This window comes from Muscardinus avellanarius (genome assembly GCF_963383645.1).
Source record: "Muscardinus avellanarius genome assembly, chromosome: X".
NCBI lineage: Eukaryota > Metazoa > Chordata > Mammalia > Rodentia > Gliridae > Muscardinus > Muscardinus avellanarius.
Window position 1 is genome coordinate 103,668,102 of NC_137792.1, and position 9,316 is coordinate 103,677,417.

A 9,316-nucleotide genomic window follows, 5' to 3' on the forward strand; every position below is an offset into this window, starting at 1 on the left:
GTATCTTTCAATAACTTGTTGGACATATGAGGGAGTTTGAAAGTACCTTATATATGATGTAGCCGTTATAGGATTTTAAGTAAGTAGAAAAATGAGCTAATGTGAATTTTTAAAAAAGAACTTTAGAATCAACCTACAGGATGAGTACATGGGAAATGAGGCTAGAATAAGGAAAATCAATTAGAAAATCTTTTCAGAAAAGAGAGGATAAAGGCTAGGAGCAGGTTACTGGCAGTAAGAATGATAGTGAGATGGTACACTTAAAATGAGATAATAAGAAAGATACATGGAAGAAATGGATAGGATATAACTATGTTCGATAACTGATGGTAGATATGAAAGAGAGAGGTGCCTCACATAACTCTAAAGCTTTGGGATTTGTTGAGTAAGAGAATAATGAGAATGAGAAGCAAATTGGTTTGCTTGCTTGATGGGGAGAGAGCAAGGATGAAATTAGTTTTGAACAAACCAAATTTGAGAGTTTGAGGGTTTTGAAAAATATTCAGATGAAGATGAGAAATTGGTAGGTGGATATGTAGAGGTGTAATACATATCATCTCTTTATAATCGACCTATAATCTCAGGAGAACCATCTGATTGAAAATAGAGATGTGTGAATCATAAATAATTTAAATGAAAATTTTAAATACTAGGGAAAAGGATATGGTGCTTAATTTTATATTTCAACTCTGAAGGTATTTTTGGATGAGTGACATTTAAATTAGTGACTCTGAGTAAGTCAGATTGCCCTCCAAATGGGTGGACCTCATCCAATCTGTTGAAGGCCTGAGTAGAATAAAATGAGCAGCCTCCTTAAGCAAAATTAAACTTCAGTTACAGCCTTCAGATTTATCTGTACTGTATGTTCCCTTGGGTTTTCCAGTTTCCTAGCTTTTGGACAGGACTTGCCAACCTCTGAAACTTATTGAATTTCCTAGGTTGTAAGCCTGAACTACAGAGTTGCTAGCCTATTCCATAATCACATGAGATCATTCCTTATAGAAATCTCTATCTCAATATGTATAATTATTTCTATAACGTATTGGTTCTGTTTATCTGGAGAAACCTGGTTCATAGAGGGGTAGAAAGTAAAAAACAGAAGAGAGAGGAGTAATGACTAAGACCTTCCTTTTAGAATAAACAAACTGATCCTAAATTTTATTTGGAAATGCTAGCAACTCACAATAAAATAATCTTAAAAATAATATAGCTTAAGAATTCATGCATTTCATTTTCAAAACTTATTATAAAGTCATAGTAATCAAAACAGTACTATAGTGGCATTAATAAAAATATAGATCAATTAACTAGTCTAGAAAGTTTAGAATTATAACTCTACAATTATGTTAAATTACTTTTTGACAGGATGTTATAATGGAGAAAAATGTCTTTTCAGGATGTTAGGACTATTCAGTGGAGAAAAATATCTTTTCAACAAATGGTAATTGTATTAGTCAGCATTTTCACAGCTATACTCTAAAGACCTTAGATCTTAGAGGAAAGAGAATTTATTTGCTCAGTTTCCTTAGAAGTTCCAGGTTCAGTCCATATGAGGTGGGGATAGTGGGTCTCAGGGCATGGTGGCAGCAAGTGAGAGAGTGAGAGTACAAGGCATTGTTCCTCACATCATGGAGGCTAGAAGCAAGCAAGAGAGTGAGAGAAGGAGGAACCATATATATATATATATGGTTCCCAAGGCAAAAGCCCCAGGAATTCACCTTCTCTAGCCACACCCTAACAGCTCAGGCCACCACCCAAAGAAATCTATTGCCTTTATCCATTGAGGAGATTACAACTCTCATTACTTAACTATATCAACCCTGAATATTAATAAATGAGCTCTTTAGGGGACATTCTGTATCTAACTATAACAGTATCGAAACACTTGGATAGCTATATGTAAAAGAATGAATTGAACAAATACAACATGATACACAGGAAAAAGAGCTCAAAAGAATCACAGACCTAAATATAAGAGATAAAACAATAAAACCTTAGAAGAAAACATAAAAGTAAAATTTTAAGATCTTAGATTAAGGAGAGTATTTCTTAGATATAACACTATAAGCAGAAGCAGCAGAAGAAAACTATAGATATATATGAATTCATCAAAATTATAACATTATGAACATTATCAAAGGAGAAAAAATGAACAAAATGAGAGTTACTTTTTTACAAATAATATATCTAAGAATGTTGTTTTTAGAATATATAGAGAATATTTAAAACTCAAGAATAAAACGACTCTATTCTCCATGCACGAAAAAATGCTCAACATCATTGGCAATCAGAGACATGCAAATCAAAACTACCCTGAGATTTCAGGACTCCAACTAGAATGGCAATCATTCAAAACACAAACAACAACAGATGCTGGCGAGGATGTGGAGAAGTGGGAACTCTAAGACATTGTTGGTGGGATTGCAAATTAGTGCAACCACTTTGGAAAACAGTATGGAGAATCCTCAGAAGAATGGGAACAAATCTACCATTTGATCCAGCAATACCACTTCTGGGTATCTACCCAAAGACAGGAAACCAAACTACCAAGAAAATGCCTGTGTATCTATGTTCATAGCTGCACAATTCACCATAGCCAAACTATGGAACCAGCCAAGATGTCCATCAACAGATGAATGGATTACAAAACTGTGGGATATGTACACAAGGGAATTTTACTCAGCCATCAAAAAAACTCAATTACATCATTTTCAGGGAAATGGATGGAATTGGAGGACTTTATGCTAAGTGAGATTAGTTAGTCACAAAAAATAAGAAAACAGATGCTTTCCCTAATATGTGAAAGCTAAGGAGAAATGGGTCAAAGGAGGAACTCTAGATGAAAAAGGAAATCGTATAGAAGAGCAAATAAGACAACCTAAAGGAGGAGAAAGGAGGGGGGAAGAAGGAAAATCTCTAAAACACACAATGTACTTAAATGTAATGAAGTCAACCACTAAGCCAAGCAAGGGAAGGAGGGAATGGGGTGGGAATTGGGTAGGGATTAAATTAGTGATGTGTACATGTATGGACACACAAGTTTTTTACCCCAGTATGAGGTATAAATATAATGCACCAATAAAAAATAAAAAAAAATTAAATAAAAAGACAAATGTCTCAGGCCATTTGGGGTACATAATAAAATACCACAAACTAAACAAGGTATAAACGGCAGATATTTATGTATTTCTTGGCTGGGAAGACCAATATAAAAGTACCACTGGATTTGGTATCTGGTGAGGGCCTGATAGCTGGTTCTTAGTTGGTTCCTTCTAGTTGTTTCTTTACCTGGTGAAAAGGGATAGCCAGCTCTCTAGGGGCGTTTTATAAAGGCACTAAGACCAGTCTGCCCTCATAATCTAATCACCTTGTAAAGGCCAACCTTCTGATATTATTACCTTGAGGGTTAGTATTTCATCATATGAATGTAGGGTGTACACAACTACATTCAGATCACAGCAACAAATAATATCAATTTAAAATGGGCAGAGGATTTTAATAGACATTTATCTAAAATGATATACAAATGGTCAGATGTATAAGGTTAATTATAAGGGAAATAAAAATTGAAACTTCAGTGAGGTACCACTTTTTGTTGTTGTTGATGCAACTGCTTTGGAAAACAATCTAAAAAGTCCTCAAAAAATTAAACATTAACAATACCACTTTTCTATCAGTATCATGCCTAGGTATATACCCAAGAGAAATGAAAACATACATTTTTGCAAAAATATGTATAATAGTATTCATAACAATATTAATAACAGTAGCCCAAAAATATAAACAATACAATTTATATCAAACATAAATAAATTTATAGGGTAATGTGTTTATTTATCCAAACAATTAAATTTTACTTATCCATGAAAAAGAATAGAGTACTGATATTTCTTTCATTTTTTATTTTATAATTTGTGGACCGGGTGTACAGCTCAGTGGTAGAACACTTGCCTAGCATGTGTGAGCCCCTTGGCTCGATACCCAGAACTACTGAATAATAATAATAATAATAATAATAATAATTCATTATTATAAACATATCATATTTTATATATAATTATTATTATATATTGAATCTCCTTTTCTCTTATCAGTGTAAGTAAAGTTTTATCAATTCTGTCTATATTTTTATAGAACCAACTTTTGGTTATGTTGATTTTTTTCTATTTTTTTCTACTTATTATTACTTTTTGCCTTTTCTTCCTCTTTGTCAATTTTTTTAGGTGAAAGTTTAGGTTATTGATTTGCCATTTTTCTATTTTTCTTAGAATTTTATTGATACAATGTAATTATACATCATAGCAAGATTCAAAGTGATACATTCACATATGCACATATCATTTCTTGGTATGATACCATCTGCACCACATTCCTCTCTCCTCCCTCCCTGTAAATGCTAGTGAGGTTGGTAGTAATACCTTGATACATGGACACATTATTATGTGAGTTGTTTCTTTCCTCACATCTTTCTTTTTTCTCCCCTTCTTTCTCACCTGGTCCATTTCCACAGCTCTACTGGTCTCTTCTCTCATTTTTATGTGACCCCTTATCTTACTTTTTTTCTCCTTTATTTCTATATATGAGAGAAACATATGATCATTGGTTTTGTGAGTCTGGCTTATCTCTATTAGCATTATGTTCTTCAATTCCTTCAATTTTCTTGCAAATTTCTTTTATATCTGAGTAAAACTCCATTTTGTATATATACCATATTTTATTTACTATGCATCTGTTAACAGACACATACCTTGGTCCATGACTTTGCTATTGTAAATTGTGCTGCTATAAACATGTTTATACATGTATCACTATAGTATTCTAACTTTAATTATTTTGAAAGATACTGAGGAGTGGTATGAGATGGGTCGTATGGTGGTTCCATTCCGAGACTTTTGAGGAATCTTAATATTGATCTCCATAGTATTTGTACTAATTTACAATCCCACCAATAATGTATTAACATTCCTTCCTCACTTACTCACCAACATTTATTATTGCTTGTATTCTTTATCGCCATTGTAACTGAAGTTAAATCTCAGTGTCATTTTGATTTGCATTTCCCTGATTGTTAATGATGTTGAACATATTTTCATATATTTGTTGATCATTTGTTATTTCTTCATTTGAGGAGGGTCTATATAGGTCAGTTTCCTTTAATTCAGAACTGAGGTTTGAAACCAGGGTTATTCTACCTCCAAGCTACACTCCAGCCCTATTTTTTATTCTTTATTTTGAAACAGGCTCTCACTAAGTTGCAGAGGACCTCACTAGGTAGTTGAGGTTGACCAGAAACCTCTAATTTTTCTTTCCCAGTCTCCCAAGTACTAGGATTACAAATATGCACAACTAAACTCAGTTTTAATTTCCCATTTATTGATATTTTGTGTTCTTTATATATTCTGAATACTAGAATTCTAGTTTTTATGTCAAAAGTCTTCTCTTTGAAAGAAAGTCTCTAGTAGAAGACTAGAATACTGGTCTTCTGTCAAAAGAGTAGCTGTCAAATATTTTCTTCCATTCTGTCAACTTCTTTTCATGCTTTTTTAAATTTTGCTGTGCAGAAGGTTTTAAATTTGATCTCATCCCATTTATTGGTTCTTGATTTTATTTCCTGAGATTTGGCATTGTATTGAGAAAGTCTCTGCTTGTGATGTTGGGGAGTTTACCCTAACTTTTCTTCTAGCAATTTGAAAGTCTCTTAAATAATATCCAAGTATTTGGTCAACTTTATGTTTATTTTTGTGCAGGGTAAGAGATAAGGGTCAAGTTTGATTATTCTGTGTATGGCTTTCCAGTTTCCCAGGCACCCTGTGTTGAAAAGGCTCTTTTCTCCAATGTATTTTGGCACCGCTAAAGGATCAGGTTCTGTAATTGTGTAATTTATCTCTATATATTCTATTTCACTGATATATGAGTCTTTTTATGTCAATACCATGGTATTTTTCCTTACTATAGCTTGGTAGTAAAATTTGAAATCAGAAAATCAGATATTGTGACACCTCTAGTATTGTTCTTATGGCTCTGATTGCTTTGAATATTCTGTGTTTTTTCATATGAACTCTAGGACTTAAAAATGCCATTGATATTTTAATAGAAATTGTATTAAATCAGTAAATCACTCTTGGTAATATGGTCACTTTACCTCTTGATGTATTTTTTAAGTGGAACCTATACAAATTCTTGATGGAACAGATATAGGGTGTGAAAGAGAGGAGTCAAATCTGACTTCATGTTATTTTGCCTGAGAAATTGGAACAATAAAATTGCCATTTAAAGAAATTACATCATTTACAGGGAAATGGATGGAACTGGAGAACATTATGCTAAGTGAGATTAGTAAGTTACAAAAAGTGAAAAATTGGATGTTCTCCTTAATATGTGGAGGCTAGGGAGAAAAGGGGTCATAGGAGGAACTCTAGATGAAGAAGGAGAAACCATAGATGAGCAAATAAGGTGACCTAACTGGAGGGATCAGAGGGGGGAAGAGAGAAATTCTCCAATGTACATAATGTACATTCAAAAACATATCAAAATCAATCATGAGACGCCAAACATGAGAAGGAGGGATGGGGAGGGGAGGGGGTAGGAATTGGGGAAGGGCTAAATGATATGTGCACATATGCCTCTATCATCTTGTACTCCATTAAGATGTATGACTACAATGCACCAATAAAAAATAAAGTCAAAAAAGAAGTGAAATGTAAACTATTACCCTTACACATCCTCATGTTCCTTTTGACATGGCATCAGTGGCTGGGGAATGTTAACCGTAAAGATAATACTAAACTAATGCATGTGTTTCTATGTTTATAGCTGCACAATTAACAACTGCCAAACTAATGAACCAGTCAAGATATCCATCAACAGATGAAGAGATAACAAAACTATGAGATATGTACTCAGTTGAATTTTACTCAGCCATAAAGAAGAACAAAACTACATCATTTACAGGGAAATGAATGGAACTGGAGAACATTATGCTGTGAGATTAGTCAGTTACAAAAAGTAAAAATTCATATGCTCTCCCTAAGATGTGGAAGCTAGGGAGAAAGAAGGTCATGAGAGGAATTCTAGACGAAGGAGAAACCATAGAGTAGCATATAAGGTGAACTGAAGGGGATTAGAGGGGGAGAAGAGGGAAATTCCCTAATGATGTACATTCACAAACATATCAAAGTCAATCACTAAGCCAAATATGATGAAGTAGGGAAGGGGTAATGAATGGGTTGGGAATTGGTATAGGGCTAAATGAATAATGTGTGCATGTATGCCTCTACTATTTTATACCCCAATAAGATGTATGACTACAATGCACCAATAAAAATAAATAAACCTCAATGCCAAGACTGAAACCCAGTTCTACTCAATCCACTTTTTTATAAAATATAACTTTTTTGATTGACACATTATATGTACACATATATATGAGTACATTGTGACATTTTTATTTATTTATACATTTAATAATAGATCAGCTCATGGTAATTAGGGTAGCCATCACTTTAAATATTTGTTTCTTTATGAAGAACCCATAGGTGAGCAAATAAGGCGACTTAAGTAAGGGAGATATGAGGGGGTAAGAGGGAAATTCCCTAATGTACATGAGGTTCATTCACAAACATATCAAAGTCAATTACTAATCCAAACATGAGAAGGAGGGAATGGGGTGAGAATTGGGGAAGTGCTAAATGAGTGATGTATGCACATATGCCTCTACCATCTTGTACTCCATTAAGATGTGTGATTACAATGCACCAATAAAAGTTTAAAGTTTAAAAAAGAATGAAACGTAAGCTGTCCCCCTCACACATGCTCATGCTCCACTCAACATGGCAGCAGCAGCTGGGGGCTCCAACTCCTGGAACACTGCCATGTTCTCCTTGGAAACCCAATACATAAGTTGAGGGATGGCAGCAAGGTTGGTGGAGACCACTGGGAGGGTGAGTACCACAATAAGGATGTCGAGGATAACTGGGATGGTGATGAAAACAAAAGGAGGAAGCAGAAACAAAGCCAGAAATAAAATTTTCATACAAGACAAAAATATCAGAGAAGATACAAGAGAAAGAACAACAACAGAAGAAAAGGCAAGAAGAAATTTAAAAGAGGTTAGAAGAACCTGAAGAATCTGAAGTGCTCACATCAGAAGAACAATTAGCAGATAAACAATGGCTAAAGAAATTACAGGACGAGTCAGACTTTGAACTAGCGAAATAAACTTTTGGTGTTAACAATACGTATAGTTTGTGGAATAGTTGCTATGAACTCAAATTCAAGAGATGATCTCAGAGATTTGGGGAAGTTACTAACAGATAAAATTACACACTATAAAAAGTATATTATCCCAGTTTTTTGAAAGCCTTAGTTCAAGATATGTTTATTTCACTGGAAATGAGGATTTGAAAAAGATTACCAATTTATTGACTGTGCTTTACAGTCAAAAACAGAAGCAAACAAAGTGAAGCAAAGCCAAAAAGAAGAAAGGTATGGTTCCTGGAGGAAGATTAAAGGCCACCATGAAAGATGATTTGGCAGATTATGGTGGTTATGATGGAGGGTATATACAAGACTATGAAGACTTAATGTGACATTTTATCTTCTCCTGATATTTTCTTTTGGTGGTCCACAATCCCTTCAACATGTAACACAACTTGCTTTCCTTTCAGTTCTGCAAAATGCTATAATCAGAAGTGCAGTATCTTTTGTGCTGATTATATAACCCCTTGACAAATTGGGAACCTCAATTGCTACTAAATCACAGTTTAAAAACAAAACAAACCTAATCATGCTGTCATTGTTTTTATCTGATTCCATATCAGCAGTCACTAAATTGGAAACAAAGTTTGCAACATGACAAAAATTATGTATTATTTACCAGCATCATTCATTAATACAGCCTTAACCATACCTCCTTGAACTACTTCATAACTTGTCAAGAAAATCAGTCTGCAGAAATGGCATGTGGTGTGCAGCTAGTATTTGAATTGCTTTGTCTTAAAATTGAGCTTGGGGTTGTAATCCCAGTATTTGGGAAGCTGAGACAGGAGGATTGTGGGTTCACAGCCAGCCTCGGCTACTTAATAAAGCTCTCTGCAAATTAGTGAGACTCTGTCTCAAAAACAAAGAATAAGCCAGGGGTGGTGGCACACGCTTGTAATCCCAACATTTGGGAGGCAGAGACTGAAGGATCATGGTTCACTGACAGCCTCAGCTACTTAGAGTGATAACCTGTTTCCAAAAGAAACCTAAAAAATAGGGCTGGGGGTGTAGCTTGGAGGAACAATGCCCCTGGGTTCCATCCCCAGTACCGCAAAAA

At 34.4% G+C, this 9,316-nt stretch overlaps 1 pseudogene across 1 annotated transcript in view; it reads left to right on the top strand.

Moving 5' to 3' along the window:
- Nucleotides 1-8,588, top strand: part of LOC308279008 (eukaryotic translation initiation factor 3 subunit J-like) — a 60,651-nt pseudogene extending 52,063 nt beyond the window's left edge. The window contains exons 3-4 of the transcript in view: nucleotides 7,837-8,213; nucleotides 8,366-8,588. The product of the transcript in view is annotated as a eukaryotic translation initiation factor 3 subunit J-like (transcript). The remainder of the gene's footprint in view (nucleotides 1-7,836; nucleotides 8,214-8,365) is intronic.
- The last annotated feature ends 728 nt before the right edge of the window (nucleotides 8,589-9,316 follow it).